The 18817-nt window shown below is 41.2% G+C and overlaps 1 non-coding gene across 1 annotated transcript; it reads left to right on the top strand.

Annotated features, from left to right (window-relative positions):
- Positions 1 to 836: 836 nt before the first annotated feature.
- Positions 837 to 911, top strand: Trnas-uga. The gene has a single exon. It is a non-coding gene; the product is annotated as a tRNA-Ser (tRNA).
- Positions 912 to 18817: the final 17906 nt, after the last annotated feature.

The following is an 18817-nucleotide window of genomic DNA, read 5'->3' as shown; positions in this document are numbered from 1 at the left end:
AAGAATTTGCAAAATGACCTTCAGAGAATTGATGACTGGTGCAGGCTTCGGCAGTTCACCCTGAACGTAAATAAATGTAACATATTACGCATGCGTAGGAAAAGAAATCTACTACTGTACAGCTGCACTATTGATAACAAACAGCTGGAGACAGCGTCTGCCGTAAAATATCTAGGTGTTCCTATTCAGACAGACCTTAAATCTAATGAACATATAAAACAGATAGTGGGAAAAGCAGACACCAGACTCAGATTCGTCTAAAGAATCTTAAGGAAAAGTTACTCATCCACCAGAGAAGTGACTTATAAGGTCCTTGTTTCCCGATTCTTGGGTACTGTTCATCTATCTGGGATACCTATCAGGTAGGTCTGATAGAGGAGAGAGGGAAGATCCAACGAAGAGCGGCGCATTTCGTCACCAGGTCGTTTAGCTGGTGAGAGAGCGTTACGGAGATGCTGAACAAACTCCACTGGGATACGTTACAAGACAGGCGCTGTGCATCACGGAGAGATTTACTATCGAAATTTCGGGACAGTACTTCTGAGGAGGATCCGGACAACATATTACTTGAAACTTCCTGACAGATTAAAACTGTGTCTCGGTCCGGCACACAGTTTTAATCTGCCAGGAAGTTTCATATCAGCGCACACTCCGCTGCAGGGTGAAAATCTCATTCTGGAAACATCCCCCAGGCTGTGGCTAAGCCATGTCTCCGCAATATCCTTCCTTTCAGGAGTGCTAGTCTTGCAAGGTTCGCAGGAGAGCTTCTGTGAAGTTTGGAAGGTAGGAGACGAGGTACTGGCAGAAGTAAAGCTGTGAGGACGGGCCGTGAGTCGTGCTTGGGTAGCTCAGTTGGTAGAGCGCTTGCCCATGAAAGGCAAAGGTCCCGAGTTCGAGTCTCGGTCCGGCACACAGTTTTAATCTGCCAGAAAGTTTCATATCAGCGCACACTCCGCTGCAGAGTGAAAATCTCATTCTGGAAACATATTACTTTCCTCCCATATATCTCGCGTATTGACCACGAGGAGAAAATTCGACAAATTAGAACCAATACAATTACCCACAGTCATTTTTCCCACGCACTAATTGGAGGGATCAGATAGTGGTACCGAGAGAACCCTCCACCACACACCATTAGGTGGCTTACGGGGTATCATGTAGATGTAGATGTTACCGCCTCCAGTGAGGTTGATCCCTCAGTCATGGTCGAGTGGAAGGTCATTTCAGTGTGTGGCAGGAAGAGAAAAACTTCCTGGACGACCGATCGAAAGGCCTCCCCAGTTGGTCTTAGAATCAGGTCTCAAACGCTTTGGCTGATATAGATGCTGAGCCAGATTTACTCACTTGTCCTCTTTCAGAGGAAGCCTCTGGGCCTACAGGATCTGGGAATTCACCGAGCTGGTAGAAGTGAACTCCAATATTAGGCTCTTATTGTGGCTCCATAGGGATAGGGCTGCCAGTGACGTGAAGAGATCCTGTGTCCATACGTGATACGGAACGAGTGTTTCCAGGTGCCATGAAGTGCACAGGATGCAACCAACTACAGGTGGTGGCTCGTGCCAGGATTAAAAAAAAACTGTGTCGACCATTTGAAGTGGTACAGGTTGCTAGTCGTGCCCACGATACAGCTATCTATAGCATTTTGATCTATAGTATTGTCGACAGGACCAACTGTGGACCTTTGGTACTGAGATTGTAACCTCCCCCTCACTTACCGACCTTAATGACAGTGAAAACAGTGAATAATTAAACCGTGTGTACCTAATGGAAATTTGGGAAAAGCAATCGTCACCGAAGTCAATCTGTCGGTAAGGAGGGAGGAAAGGGTTACATCTAAATGAAAGGAAAAATGCAAATGAAATTGGTGGAAATTAATTTTGAGAAAAGGGTAAAATTAATAAAGAAAGTAAATGTGCAATCGTCACGTTAACAGTTAATTGGTGTTAATTAGATATTTGAGATTTGGGGAAAATTACGGTCGCCAGTCCTATGGACAACTACTATAATAGCTGAAAAAGAAAGGTTATTGCACATATAATTAGCACTAAAAGCGTGGCAACTGAAGGTTGACACGTGTTGTGTGAAAAGAAATAAGAGATTTAACTTTGAACTTGAATTAAATGATTCTGAACAATTAACAATAGTAACATTTAGTACGTACCAAGCTGAGCTGCAGTCACAGGTAAGCTAAAATATGGTAACAAAAATCGCACTCTTAATTTGTGCTTGCGTAATCTAAATACTGTAGCCAGCTATGAATACATCAACTGAACTTTGAAATTAAAGCAGTGAAATGGAATGATATTATTTCAACGCTGGCGTCTGAATTTCAACGATACTCGGGTTCATTTCGGAAGAGGAAGGGACCCTGCTTGGTAATGCAATTGGGACAAGGAGCAACAAAGATTCATGCTAAGTTGCTGTAATTTTGTGATGCAACAGTTTGAAAAGCTGAGGTCTGCCACACAGTTCTAAAACTTTACGTGTTTCCAGTCTTCCTTGTTGGTTGATTGAAGGTTTGAAGCCGTCGATCGAGGAGGTGGCGACAGTCACTCATTGTCGGCCGTCGCTGTTGCAGAAGCTGGATGTTGGCGCGCCTTCTTCTCGACACGGTCACCAGGCGAAACGGACTCTTGATATGCGCCAGCTAATGCTTCCCGTCCGCGACACCGTGTCAGAAACTATCATAGCAATTCGAGCGCAATTACATGCTGCCAAGCCCCGAAAGCGCGGCAACTCGCGGGAGCGTCACACAACACACCTGCTCCACTGCACTACTCCAGCCAGACTCCCTCTGCCCACGCTCCACGCGGCAGAGTTAACACTACCAAAGATCCTAAACACTTTGGTTCTCCACACGACCTATCGATGTATTCGTTCGGTAGCATAGTTTTCCCTAGGCAAGACCCAGCGTAAAAATACAAATAATATTTACAAAACAACCAATTATACATCGTCATAAATGCATAAATATATATATATATATATATATATATATATATATACAAATAGTAAAATAATTACAATATATAAAGACAAAGAAATGTCATATCTTCAGGTAACAAAATAAGGAAAAGAATTTGCAGTGCAATAGATGGAAATAGGAGGATATGCATTTCCGGCGTTACACGTGCCCCACATTGTCTGAGGATGTTCGTGTAACCTAAACAGACTCAGAAAATGTCCCAAAAAGGAAAAAAAAGCCCAGCGGAAATGCGTATGCTCAAAACATCAAGAAAATTTAGCATTAGGATAATTAACCATAAACCAATTTTTAGACCATAATAATTGAGTGGAGACACTCCTAATCTTATTCCACTCTGTCATCTTACACAAAAGAAAACAGGTTGGCAACGTATTAAAATTCATAGAAAAAATAGAAAATGGTTTAGCTATCCAAAAAATCAAAATTTCTAACAGTATCAAGAATTGGAATACTATATACAAAATTAGAGTACATGGTCATAAAAAAACAGGAATATCCAAATACGCAAATTAATAATTAATTACATAGAATACAAATTTCATATAACCTTTTCATAATTAATACTCTCGCCATGAGAGTCCACTTAACGCTAAACAAGAAAATAATATACAGCAGATCGACAAAAACATAAATATTGACAACAGAATTCTTTCACATCAGCTGTCCGGGAAGAAAAACAACTCCGCCTTCCGTACCCGCAAGTACAAACAATGCCGACAGCGGCACAAGAGCCGACAGCGGCTCCGCCTCGCCAGTATTGTTGCGCTCGCCTGTGCGGCACGCTTGATCTCACTCGCCCTTGTATCGGCACTTCCAGAACGTCCGTTTCAATGAATTCTTTCGGAAAAACTCACTCCTCAGTAATCTCAAGGGGTCCATTAATACTATCACAGTGGATAACTCAACACTGTCCATCATCACACGCATGTACTAGCCTGAAAGTTAAAACAGCGTCTAACTACATCGGCAATAACTAGTAAATCTCATCTTTATGAAATCTTACAGCTAGTTACAAAATCATATTTACATTCCTTAATCTGCTGTGACTCAGCTGAAAACTTAAACTAGCAGCTTGGATTTCTCAATTGATTAATAATTAGTTACTCTTAAATCATTTAATCAAAATTAATTACTTATTAATTACGACTTCTTTAATGACCCTTTGGTCAGGCAAAGCATGACAACACGGCAGATCCTTAAATATTACACTCTGTATTTACGTACTATAAAAATTAGCCATTCTGTGTTATTAATCAATCCTTGATTGGTACAATTTGAACTCTACAATGTTCCGTATAACTAATAGTTTTCCAGAGCTTGGATACTATAAGCAATAAGGATTTGTGTGAGGTATACCAATGACTTTGTATGGTCCATTATAAACAAATTTAATTTTAGAGATTTCATTGCCTATCTCGCTCGATTTCTCATGAGCTTTTACAAGTAGATTGCATGTCTCAGATTGCAAACTTAGCAAAACGCGCTTTAGCGTCAGGACGACGTATGCGAGCATCGGCTTTTAGCTTCATTATTTCTCGCAAACGATCTCTTTTCACACCAACACTAATGTTAATCCGTGGAGGGAATTTGATTATCTCTTCCACAAGTCCCGGTTTGTGTGAAAACAAACTCTTATTCCTCATTATTACTTCATACAGGCCTCGTCTTTGTTCGTGTGTTACGTTTGACACACCGTCTACAATACTTTCCAATTCACTTTCTACACTATTGTCAATGCCGAGATTCCTCACGTTACAGTAGTTCAAATTCATAGCTATATCAATGGCATCCGGCCAGTTACCAATGTGTATAGGCTGGTATTGCCTATGCACACTGTCTCCTGCCTCGTCAAAACTAACTACTATTGTTTTATCTTGTGACCTACATGTCAAAGTTTTGCTTTCGCAATTAATCACTGCACGGTACTTTAACAGCCAATCTAACCCGATAATTACTTCTGTAGTTAAGTCTGGCACGACGACAAACTCTTTTTGAAATCGTGCCCCACATATCTCGAAGTTGACAAAAATCTGTTTTGTGACCGGTTTACTGGCCTTCCCAGTAGCACCGATAATTTTCACTCCTGTTACTGGTATAACTACGATGCCAGGTCTGTCTTTCAGTAACTCAGATATTTTCCCAGATACAGCACTCAATTCTGCACCGGTGTCAATCAACACGTTTAGTTGTAGCATATTAACAGACACTACTACCTGTCTACACTTGTCCTCGACTGTTTCATCTGGAAGCTTCTTGTAGAGTTCCCACATTATTTCGGATTCCGTGCGGCGATCACGCAAATATTCCAACTTGCGGATCCAGCCCTCACAAAGCTCCTTCATCGAGCCACGCGAATTCGCTTCGAAAGCCCTCGATACGACAAATTCGCGCCAGACACTTTGTTGTTTTTGCTCTGACCAGGATTCAGCCAGAAACAAATTTTTAAACTCGTCAAAAGCCAGGTTCGTAATGTTGAGGTTTAGGCCCCAACGCTTGGCATCACCAGCCAACACGTGAATAACCGCATTAATTTTTCTCTCATTAGTCCATGATCTGGGTAAAACTCTTTCACAGTTTTTAATGAAATCCGTCGCGTGTATACCGCCTTTTTTCAAGGGGTCGAACCGCTCCTCTTTCGCCAACAATTCCGAACTGTGTGCACAGATTGACACATAGCTCTGTTTTTCGTCAAGTTTCTTTTCTAATTCCGAAACTACTGTAATTACTTGGCAAGTGGTTGTCGCAAGCGTTTCCACTTGCCTCTTTTTCTCTTCGCAGGTATTTGCCTGCTTCCTCACTTTGGTATCTACTTCGGATACTAAAGCCTTTAAAGTTTCCACCTTCTTTTGATCCATTTTTTTCACTAATTGAATTTGTTCCGTCACCTTATTCTCGATGATCGGGACAACTGTTTCTCCTACACTTTTCTCGATTCTGCTAATTTCGGAATAAAAACGAGTATTTATGCTCGCAATTTCCGCCTGAACGCCTATCATTTCCTGTTTAAGATTACCGACTTCGGTATTAATTACAACAATATCTTCTTTGATTTTATCAACTTTTGTGTTAACAACTCCAACATTGTTGTTAACAACATTAATACCTTTGTTCTTATTGTCTAGCTTCCGTTCAATTTTTTCAGACTGAGCTTCTTGCTTGGTCTACTGAGCTTCTTGCTTGGCAGCCTGAGCTTTAATTTCTGCCGATTGACTCTTGATTTCGTTAATCAAAACACTCAATAAATCAGTTAAATTCCCGGAAACTACCGGTTTTACTTTCGTAGCGGCTTCCTCTTTAATTGTCCCTCCGTATTCGTCATCAAGGGGTTCAGATTTGATTTTCACTTCCGATTCCGGAACATTTTCTAAAGTTTGGAATTCCATTTGTACTCTTTGTTGCGTTTCGGCGGTCGCGTCTTCCATGCTAGCCGCCTGCCCCTGAATAATGTGTATCGCGGTGCGCGTTTCCCACTGTTCGACCGATTGTTCAGTAATTTTGGTAATTGTTGCCTTCACTCTTTTTAATAATTTTCAATATAAATGCCAAATCCCAAATATAATTAGGATTACTCCCACTACTTATTCTCGCTGACGTAACGGCCTGTTCGTAACCAGTACTTTAATACGAGATTTGCACAATACAAAATTCTTGTCCAGAACAACCTCAAATCTGAAGACGGTCCTGTCACCAGGTCGCCACGTGTAACCTCCCCTTCACTTACCGACCTTAATGACAGTTAAAAATTAAACCGCGTGTACCTAATGGAAATTAGGGGAAAAGCAATCGTCACCGAAGTCAATCTGTCGGTAAAGAGGGAGGAAAGGGTTACATCTAAATGAAAGGAAAAATGCAAATGAAATTTGTGGAAATTAATTTTGAGAAAAGGGTAAAATTAATAAAGAAAGTAAATGTGCGGTCGTCACGTTAACAATTGTTGTTTGTTGTTGTGGTCTTCAGTCTTGAGACTGGTTTGATGGAGCTCTCCATGCTACTCTAACCTGTGCAAGCTGCTTCATCTCCCAGTAACTACTGCAACCTACATCCTTCTGAATCTGCTTAGTGTATTCATCTCATGGTCTCCCTCTACGATTTTTACCCTCCACGCTGCCCTACAATGCTAAATTGGTCATCCCTTGATGCCTCAGAATATGTCCTACCAACCGGTCCCTTCTACTAGTCAAGTTGTGCAACAAATTTCTCTTCTCCCCAATCCTATTCAATACCTCCTCATTAGTTATGTGATCTACCCATCTAATCTTCAGCATTCTTCTGTAGCACCACATTTTAAAAGCTTCTATTCTCTTCTTGTCCAAACTATTTATCGTCCATGTTTCACTTCCATACATGGCTACACTCCATACAAATACTTTCAGAAACGACTTCCTGACATTTAAATCTATACTCGATGTTAACAAATTTCTCTTCTTCAGAAACGCTTTCCTTCCCATTGCCAGTCAACATTTTATATTCTCTCTACTTCGACCATCATCAGTTATTTTACTCCCTAAATAGCAGAACTTCTTTACTACTTTAAGTGTCTCATTTCCTAATCTAATTCCCTCAGCATCACCCAATTTAGTTTGACTACATTCCATTATTCTCGTTTTGCTTTTGTTGATGTTCATCAAATATCCTCCTTTCAAGACACTGTCCATTCCGTTCAACTGCTCTTCCAAGTCCTTTGCTGTCTCTGACAGAATTACAATGTCATCGGTGAACCTCAAAGTTTTTATTTCTTCTCCGTGAATTTTAATACTTACTCCGAATTTTTCTATTGTTTCCTTTACTGCTTGCTCAATACACAGATTGAATAACATCGGGGAGAGGCTACAACACTGTCTCACTCCCTTCCCAACCACTGCTTCCCTTTCATGCCTCTCCACTCTTATAACTGCCATCTGGTTTCTGCACAAATTGTAAATAGCCTTTCGCTCCCTGTATTTTATACCCGCCACCTTCAGAATTTGAAAGAGAGTATTCCAGTTAACATTGTCAGAAGCTTTCTCTAAGTCTACAAATGCTAGAAACGTAGATTTGCCTTTTCTTATTCTTTCTTCTAAGATAAGTCGTAAGGTTAGTATTGCCTCACGTGTTCCAACATTTCTACGGAATCCAAACTGATCTTCCCCGAGGTCCGCTTCTACCAGTTTTTCCATTCGTCTGTAAAGAATTCGCGTTAGTATTTTGCAGCTGTGACTTATTTAACTGATTGTTCGGTAATTTTCACATCTGTCAACACCTGCTTTCTTTGGGATTGTAATTATTATATTCTTCTTGAAGTCTGAGGGTATTTCGCCTGTCTCATACATCTTGCTCATCAGATGGTAGAGTTTTGTCATGACTGGCTCTCCCAAGGCTGTCAGTAGTTCTAATCGAATGTTGTCTACTCCCGGGGCCTTGTTTCGACTCAGGTCTTTTAGTGCTCTGTCAAACTCTTCACGCAGTATCTTATCTCCCATTTCGTCTTCATCTACATCCTCTTCCATTTCCATAATATTGTCCTCAAGTACATCGCCCTTGTATAAACCCTCTATATACTCCTTCCACGGTACTGGTTTCGCTTCTCTGCTCAGAACTGGGTTTCCATCTGAGCTCTTGATATTCATACAAGTGGTTCTCTTCTCTCCAAAGGTCTCTTTAATTTTCCTGTGGGCAGTATCTATCTTACCCCTAGTGAGATAAGCCTCTACATCCTTACATTTGTCTTCTAGCCATCCCTGCTTAGCCATTTTGCACTTCCTGTCGATCTCATTTTTGAGACGTTTGTATTCCTTTTTGCCTGCTTCTTTTATTGCATTTTTATATTTTCTCCTTTGATCAATTAAGTTCAATATTTCTTCTGTTACCCAAGGATTTCCTGCTCTCGTTACGAGCGTACTAATCATGCCTCTTTTCTGGCTCGGGTGGTGGGTTGACAGTTTGTGCAGGTATCGGTCCGTGTGTGTCGGTTTTCGATACACGCTGTGTCTCAGGTTTTCGCCATCACTTGTGACCAGCACGTCTAGAAATGGCAGTTTCTTGTCCTTTTCTACTTTCATGGTAAATGTTATGTTGGCATGGAGGCTGTTCGAGTGTCTTAGGAAGTCACCGAGCTGTTCTTCACCATGGCTCCACACCACGATAGTATCATCGACGTACCATTTCTAGATGTGCTGGTCACAAGGGACGGCGAAACCCTGTGACACAGCGTGTATCGAAAACCGACACACACGGACCGATACCTGCACAAACTGTCAAACCACCACCCGAGCCAGAAAAGAGGCATGATTAGTACGCTCGTAACGAGAGCAGGACGAATAGGTGAGCCGCAACACCTCAAACGAGAAATGCAACACCTGGAAACTGTCCTGAGGAGCAATGGGTACTCCACAAATTATATTAGAAGTGTAACAGAGCCAAACACTCGGCGAAGTAAGGAACCAGAAAAAGAAATGTCGGGTACGGCCTTTCTGCCATACATTCCGAGAGTGACGGACAGAATCGGCCGTATATTGCGCAAACATGGCGTAAAGACGATTTTCAAACCGACAAGGAAGATCAAAGAGTGTCTTAGATTGGCGAAGGGGAAAAGAGACCCACTTGCAATGTCGGGAATGTACCGTATACCACGCACATGCGGAAAAGTTTATGTCGGAATGACTGGACGATCCATCAACACCAGGATCAAAGAGCATAAGCGACATTGCAGGTTGGGGCAGGTGGAGAAATCGGCCGTGGCAGAGCACGCACTGAATGAGACCGACCACGTAATAAAATTCGCCGACACGGAAGTTCTGGCTGTAGAGAAGCATTATCACACGCGCTTGTTCAGAGAACCTGTAGAAATCCAAAAACACGCGAACAGTTTGAACAAGAAAGAGGAAAGCCTTAAGGTCAACAGATCCTGGCTTCCCGTACTGCAGCGAACGACCGTCGCAGGTAGCAAGAGGAGACCCGCACCGGAAATGACCGCGGAGAAGCCCTCGGACGTTGGCGCTCCAGGTACATATAGTCTGCGCCCGCGAGCTCGGCTCCAGTTCACCACCGGCAATGGAGGGTGAAGCTTTGACAATGCCAGCCACTCGTGCTGGCGAAACGTCAGAAAAATCATTAGATGAACGTCGGCCGAAGAACCCGAGACAGAAGCCAATTGGCAATCTGAAAGTTTGTCACAAGTAATAAATTTCGCTACACTCTGACTTAATTTAGCAAAAGAAGTAGTAAAACCGGAACATTGAAATTTAATTTAGTGACTGAAATTAATAGTGAGATTTGTTTCTGAAGCACTACGAAATTCAGTAAAATAAGGTTAGTCTTGGGCTACCTCTACAATCATTTCAAAAGCTACTTGAATCTACGCAATTTAGAAATAAGAGATTTAACTTTGAACTTGAATTAAATGATTCTGAACAATTAACAATAGTAACATTTAGTACGTACCAAGCCGAGCTACAGTCACAGGTAAGCTAAAATATGGTAACAAAACTCGCACTCTTAATTTGTGCTTGCGTAATCTAAATACTGTAGCCAGCTATGAATACATCAACTGAACTTTGAAATTAAAGCAGTGAAATGGAATGATATTACTTCAACGCTGGCGTCTGAATTTCAACGATACTCGGGTTCATTTCGGAAAAGGAAGGGACCCTGCTTGGTAATGCAATTGGGACAATGAGCAACAAAGGTTCATGCTACGTTGCTGTAATTTAGTGAGAAAAATTTAACAGTTTGAAAAGCTGAGGTCTGCCATACAGTTCTAAAACTTTACGTGCTTCCAGTCTTCCTTGTTGGTTGACTGAAGGTTTGAAGTCGTCGATCGAGGAGGTGGCGACAGTCACTCATTGTCGGCCGTCGCTGTTGCAGAAGCTGGATGTTGGCGCGCCTTCTTCTCGACACGGTCACCAGGCGAAACGGGCTCTTGATGTGCGCCAGCTAATGCTTCCCGTCCGCGACACCGTGTCAGAAACTATTATAGCAATTCAAGCGCAATTACATGCTGCCAAAACCCGAAAGCGCGGCAACTCGCGGGAGCGTCACACAACACACCTGCTCCACTGCAGTACTTCACCCAGACTGTCTCTGCCCGCGCTCCACGCGGCAGAGTTAACACTACCAAAGATCCTAAACCCTTTGGTTCTCCACTCGACCAATCGATGTATTCGTTCGGTAGCATAGTTTTCCTAGGCAAGACCCAGCGTAAAAATACAAATAATATTTACAAAACAACCAATTATACATCGACATAAATGCATATATATATGTATATATATATATATATATATATAGTAAAATAATTACAATATATGAAGACACAGAAATTTCATATCTTCAGGTAACAAAATAAGGAAAAGGATTTGCAGTGCAATAGTTGGAAATAGGAGGATATGCATTTCCGGCGTTACAAGATGACTGGAGGGTCTAAATCAGAGGCTCAGACGGTTCTGCGACCGTGTAGGCTGCAGATCCATTGACCAGCGTCTTAGCGAGGTGGGGATTCAGATTACAATAAACAGGTCGAGGGCACACCACACTCAAGGTGCGCCGGTGTAGGGTTGATTGGGCGATTTTTTAGGTTGAGAGGGTCTTCGGAAAGTATAAAAAGGTCTTCAGTCTCAAAGGGCGCGGGAAAAATATAGGATGAGAATATACATAGGATCTTTTGTTTTTTGACTCATCAGTCTTCTGACTGGTTTGGTGGGGCTCGTCACCAATTTCTCTTCTATGTCAACCCCTTCATCTCAGAGTAGCACTTGCAACCTACGTTGTCAGTTATTTGTTCTATGTACCGTAATCTTTGACTTTCTCTATATTTTTTACTCTTTACAGTTCCTCTAGTACCACGGAAGTTATTCCCTGCTGTCTTAACAGATGTCCTATTATCCTGTCCCTTCTTCTTGCCAGTGTTGTCCGTCTATTCCTTTCCTCGCAGATTCTGGGGAGAACCCCTTTATTTCACCTCTTATCAGTTCACCTAATTTTCAACATTTGTCTGTAGCATCACACCTCAAATGCCTCGATTCTCTTCTGTTCCGGTTTTCCCACAGTGCACAACTTATTGCCATAAGATTCTGTACTCCAAATTCTTAGAAATTTATTTCTCAAATTAAGACTTGTGTTTGATACTGGTAGGCTTCTCTTGGCCTGGAATGCCATTTTTTTCCAGTGTTAGTCCGATTTTTATGTCCTCGTTGCTTCGTCTGCCAGGGGTTATTTTGCTGCCTAGGTAGCAGAATATCTTAACTTCATCTACTTCGTGATCACCAATTATGCTGTTAAGTTTTACGCTGTTATCATTTTCGCTACTTCTCATACTTTCGCCTTTCTTCGATTTACTCTAAATCCTTGTTGTGTACTCATGAGACTGTTCATTCCATTCAACAATCCTGTAAAATATTCTTCACTCTTACTGAGTATAGCAATGTCATCAGCAAATCTCGCTTTCTTTCCGTCGGGGATTTTCGTTACTTACAAAAACGTCAGGCAATTTTATAACGTGTTTGTACAAAGGGCTCGTGTTTGCTACCTTTCTTCCTGCACAGTGTTTCATCTTCTGCTGTCGACTTGATATTTATTGTGTTTCTATTTGCTATGCGGTCTCCTGTGATGCTTCTCAGCATCTTACTCAATGTTCTGTTCTTTGAATTTCCCGTTCCAACGACATTTGGTTTGCACACAGTCTTTAATTCTTGGTTGAACGATTTCTTCCTTTTCGCACATGGAATGCACACTGGAGCTCTCTTGCTATTTTTATTGTCCCTTTGTAGATGGTCACATTCTTCACCGTGGGAACATATCAGTTTGGTCTCCCTGCGGTACTTTGTAATGTGCCCATTGGCGTGGTATCTTATAGTATTTGCTGACTGCAACGTAGTCCTTCACAGTGATTGTTCGAAATACAATGTATATTCTTTTCTATGTGGCCAATTGCGCTCTGACTTTTGGATTTACCTCCAGCACATAATTTACAGTCAGCTTCTCCCGTTCACCTAATTTTAACAAGTGTTTTCTGTCTAACAGTTTCTTCCTGTATTTGGTTACCTACAAGTTCTGTTTGTATAATGACTCAATCAATTTACTCTCTGGCGTCGTAACTGAGACATCATACACTACTGCTTTCGGCCTCCGTTTCCTCGGTCGCTTGCGTACCATTTCTTTAATTGACTCCCAATTCTGTTTCAGCTTCCTGATTTTCTCTTCTGTGTCAGCTTCAGATATCACTACATTGTTCGTTGTCTTTATTTTCTTCATATTCATATTTTATTTCTTCGAATCAGTTAGCTATGATTAGACGTGTCTCTGTTTCCTTTGCGTCTTTCTTGTCCTTGGATGTAGTGAATAGCTTGCCTACCTTGATTGGCTTGTGTGGCCTCGACCATGGATTCTGTGGCAGCCATCTGAGCTAGCGGAGCTGTGAAGGCCACATTAGCGAACGATCTTGTTTCTGTTTTCCTCCCTAAGCCTGCCATTTTGTTTTTTGTAATTGTTCTATAGGCCCAGTCAGCTCTGCATGTGATATTACGCAGTGAGTTTGTATTTCATCTATAGTATTTTTGCGGCAGTAACCGTCGTGATTACGGGGAATTGTATTATAACCACAAGTTCGTACATTACTTGTCACCGAATGCTCCAACCTTTTTGTGGAGGGCTCTGTTGCACTCTCTGTGTCGCTTTCTGCCTAACCCATGTTTCATACTGCGTGTGCGCGATGCCTAGGCCTTGCTGTATCGATACTCACGTACAGATGCCGCTATTGCCAACGCCTCTGCTATCTCCGCAGTCACTGACGTCACACGCTTCCTTCGCAGCCGTAGCCGATGCCCGCGGTGGCCGGCGGTGCGACAGGTGAAGCTGACGTACGCTGCGCTCAACTTGGCCTGAATGCTGACGCTTCGCAATGCGACGCGGCACAACCCACGGAAAACGACTGTTACACACAGGCGAATACACAAAGAGTATTTATACGTCTCTCATTATCACAGTAACGTCCGCACAGATCTCACGATCTCACAGCGGTATCGATTCCATAAGACGAACTCACTAATGGACTGTCGACGTTGGTGAATTTTGTTTTCTGCCTCAAATACGTGATACGAAAGGCGCCGACATTAACCAGCGCTACCGACTCTGCGGCCATTTTGTGGCCTTTCCATAGTGATTATAACCGTTAGTAGTTTCTGTACGTGGCTTAATCTATGGTTACAGATTGCTTCTCTGGAAATCTGTGCGTATCTCAGTAAAATTGGAAATTTGTTTGTGTGTGTGTGTGGGGGGTGGGGGGGGGGGGGGGGGTTGCAAACCGTGACGAGGCGCCCCTGACCGCACGGCTAGCCCGCGCGGCCGTATCTCAGGGACAGCCACAATAACAATAATGTACCGATGGCAACGCCAGTTGAACAACAATCAAAGCACACCCCTTGCGGCATCGTGGTGTTAATAACAAAAATTATGTGGATGGATGTTCTACCAGTAAAGTGCCAGAGTTGCGGTGGGAATTACTGATATACCAACAGGTACTCGAATAAAATATCCGGAAAATCACGACAGACGCTTTTTATCAACAGTAGTAAGTCATCTACTGATGACGTTATAGCATGCAGCAGCTTCGCAAACCACCATGTATTTGGAAAACGTTCTTCTTTTTTTTTTCAACTGAAACATCACATCCCTACCTATGTCACCAAGTTTGCTAAAGACTCATTAAATGTGTCACCGAAAATTTTTCGTGGAACACATTTATCTCCAGCTCTCGTAAAATCGGATGTGCAGTGCGCCATCACCACCTGGTTTTACGAGAGGTGTGGAAATGCGAGTGTGCAGCAAACTGCAGTGACCGCATTTCACGTAACGGCGCGCACTGAATATCGAATTACACATTTGTTTGTATTCTGTTGCAACGACCAGAACAAATTCTGATTCTGCGTTGTTCACGGGACAAAGCATCCACGTTACGCTCCAGTGTTCGGTTCCGCATGATTTCCGCGTACCCCACTATGCTCTCAAGACTAAAATGACGAACGAGGCATCTGAAAATCATCTATCAGGCTTTGGGAAACATAAAAGCAACATGTTCCTATTAAAGTGTTTAACACCATTAAACGCCATGGTTTGACAACGGCCTACTCTATTGAATTTTTTTAGTTTCAGGAAATTCTTCAATACTGTCTGTTTGGTTTAACAAATCTGTATACCGGCCTAGCAATGTTTTGAACATGACGACAACAACAGACAATGAAAGAAACGCAGAAGGTACAGCGGAGAGTCATAAAAACAGACATTCCACAAAGATACTGTATGACCAGTGTTAGTTGTTTAGTTGGTTACATGTTACACGGGAAGGGGAGATACTAGCTATCGGAAAATTAAAGAGGTCTTTGGAGAAAAGAGAAGCAGATCTACCAATGTGAAGAGCTCAGATGGAAAACCAGTCCTAAGCAAAGAAGAGAAAAGCTGAAAGGTGGAAGGAATATATAGAGGGTCTATACAAGGCAGAAGTTCTTGGAGGCAATATTATGGCGAGGGAAGTGGAAGTAGATGAAGATGTGATGAGAGATATGATACGACGAGAAGAATTTGACAGAGCTGTGAAAGATCTAAGTCGAAATAAGGCCGCGGGAGTAGACCGTATTCCGTCAGGTCTACTTGGGAGAGCCAGCCATGACAAAACTCTTCCATCTCGCGTGGAAAATGTACAAGACAGGCGAAATACCCTCAGACTTCAAGAAGAATGTAATAATTCGAATTCCAAAGAAAGCAGTTGCTGACAAGTCTAAAAATTATCAAACTATCATTTTAATGAGGCATGGTTGCGAATATAATAACACGAATTTCTTACAGAAGAATGGAAAACCTCGTAGAAGCCGACCTCGGGGAAGATAAGTTTGGACTCCGGAGAAATGTAGGAACATGCGAGGCAATACCTGCCCTACGACTTACCTTAGAATATAGGTTAAGGAAAGGCAAACCTACATTTATGGCATTTGTAGACCTGGGGAAGGCTTTACACAATATTAACTGGAATACTCTCTTTGAAATACTGAAGGTAGCCCGGATAAAATACAGGGAGCGATAGGCTATTTACAACTTGTGCAGAAACCAGACGACAGTTATAAGAGACTAGGGGTATGAAAGAGAAGCAGTGGTTGAGAAGGAAGTGAGACAGGATTGTAGCCTATCACCTATGTTATTCAATCTGTACAATGAACAAGCAGTATACAAAAGTAAAGAAAAATTTGGAACAGGAATTAAAGTTCAGGCGAAAGAAATAAAAACTTTTAGATTTGCTGATGACATTGTTATTCTGTCAGTGACAGAAAAGGACTTCGAGGAGCAGTTGAACAGAATGGACATCATCTTGAAAGGAGGATATAAGATGAACAACAACAAAAGCAAAACAAGAATAATGGAATGAAATAGAATTGAATGGCAAATTGTTGAAACCAAATAAGTCAAAGTTTTCAATTTTTGGTTCTTTACTGAATAGTACATTTAAGAGTATAGCCTACCGTTTGGTGCTGATAGGAAACACGTCATGCTCCTACAAGTTGTAGAAAAGGTGGTGGACTTTATGCTGTTTGTTGCTGAAAGCATATAAGTCTCTGACTTATTTCAACAGATGTCGCTCGTTCCCACGCGGAGTCTGTTTTCCTCCAATACTATACATTCTTGATGAAATTATCCATTTCCTATGTTGTGACACTAAAAGTCACTGTTAATGTTCATTGAGTGGCAGCTGGTTGTATTACTATGGCTCCAAAAAGGAAGAACAGCAGTGCAGATTATGATAGAAGTAAGGTAAAGACATCTCGTACCAAAGGACTGCCTTATCGAAGTTACATAGGACATCATGTTCCAAGCAAAGCAGTTAGAGAATCTTGCAGGTAAATATCAGTATTTTTTGGAAAAACCGTAGGAAACTGTATAGATGTAAATAATATCAATATTAGCAGCAATACCAATCTTATATTTCCTTTCAGCTGCAGAGTGAAATGTTATGACTCCACTGGAGTAACTCAACATAATAATAGTTTGGCAAGATTTCTTGATCTTCCTACCAAAGATGCCCAGGACTTACATCAGCAGCGCCTTATAGGACCAAAGGAAGTAAAGCAGAGGCGTCCTCGGAAATCTGATCCAGAATGTTGCGAAAACTGTAGGGATGCAACATTTCTTTACCATATAATGCCTGGAAGTGAAAATAAACTGTTTCGCTACAAAGCTTTCCTGAATCCTGACTATACATGCAGTGACGATTTCACGCATGGTTCGAATCTGTATATCGATGGATTAGTAAGACATACTTTTCACTTAAGAAAAAGACATGAGTCCATCACTCCAGGATTAATGGACAGCCTTTGAATGCCCTACCCAATATACCAAGTACGTATTTCCAGGCTGAAGATGGAAGACGTGAAGGGAGTCACTGAAAATGTGCCTGCTGCAAAGACGTCATTGTATGAATAAGTGCTTTCTTGGCCAGTGAGTGACGGAAATTATAGCTAATGTATAGTTAATCAATATTGTTTTTAAAATAATTCAGTTTATTCTATTTTGTCAGATCATGCTAATGTATAATGAAGTGTTCATACAATTAAATCCTAAGAAAGGAAAAAAAAATATGTTTGTTGAACCGAAGTTAGTCAAATAACTTTGAAATAATTAAATAACGAAATGATGTACTCTTAAGTTAATTATTTCTCTCTCAATAAAAGCAGAATGAAGTTACTTTCAGTTCTGAAAAATTCTAGTAATGTAGCACTAATACATATGGTAGTATCCAGTTTTTTGTTTCTCCTGAAAAGTGTAAAAAATGACTTATTTGATTTGAACAATTAACGATTAAATTCTATCAGGTGATTCTGGGGGAATTAGATTACGAAACAAGACACTTATAGTAGTAGATGAGTTTCACTATTTGGGCAGCAAAGTAACTGACGATGGCTGAAGGAGAGTGGATATAAAATGTTGACTGGAAATGGCAATCAAAGCATTTCTGAAGAAGAGAAATTTATTAACATGGATTGTAGATTTAAGTGTTAGGTAGTCTTTTCTGAAAGTATCTGTCTGGAGTGTAGCCATGTATGAATGTGAAACATGGACAGTAAACAGTTTAGACAAGAAGAGAATAGAAGCTTTTGAAACATGGTGCTGCAGAAGAATGTTGACGATTATATGGGTAGATCGTGTAACTCTTAAGGAGGTACTGAACAGAAATGGGGAGATAGGAGGACTCATAAGGATGCAGGTTGCAGCAGCCTAATAGTTATTAGGAGGTGAAGAGGCTTGCACAGTATAGAGTAGCATGGAGAGCTGAATGAAACCAGTCTTCAGATTGAAGACCATAAAAACAACAGGCAATTTGAACGATTCTCTTATCCAAATGTTGTGGAACGAGATAGTTTACAGGATATGTATGCATGACTGGTCTTTATATTAACCAACACATAATTTTTTAGTTCTAAACATGCAAATATACTTAAACACTATGGTTCATTTTCTTTTACTTTATTTTATTTTTACAGGAAACCAGTTTTTAAGTATAAATTTGTCCTTGGAAAAGATGGAGTCATCCAGAAGAAATGATTTAGGGTTAGATTTAAAATGTGCTTTGCTACCTGTCAGACATTTTGTGGTATTGAGCAAAGATGAAAAATTTTTGTTGCTGCGTTTTGAACTCCATTCTGAACCACTGACAGCTTTAATAATGGGTAATAAGGGTAATTTTCCCTTCATTGTTGAATTATAGGAATCACTAATCACTAATCTTCCCAAGTTGTAATGCGTACTTATGACGAATTTCATTTTAGAATGTGTGTACTGTTATGGTGCATTTAAAATGCCCAACTCCTGCTTGGT

This window comes from Schistocerca americana, chromosome 1 (assembly GCF_021461395.2).
Source record: "Schistocerca americana isolate TAMUIC-IGC-003095 chromosome 1, iqSchAmer2.1, whole genome shotgun sequence".
Taxonomy (NCBI): domain Eukaryota; kingdom Metazoa; phylum Arthropoda; class Insecta; order Orthoptera; family Acrididae; genus Schistocerca; species Schistocerca americana.
Note: the sequence above shows the minus strand (reverse complement) of the source record. Positions and strands in the feature narration are given on the sequence as shown.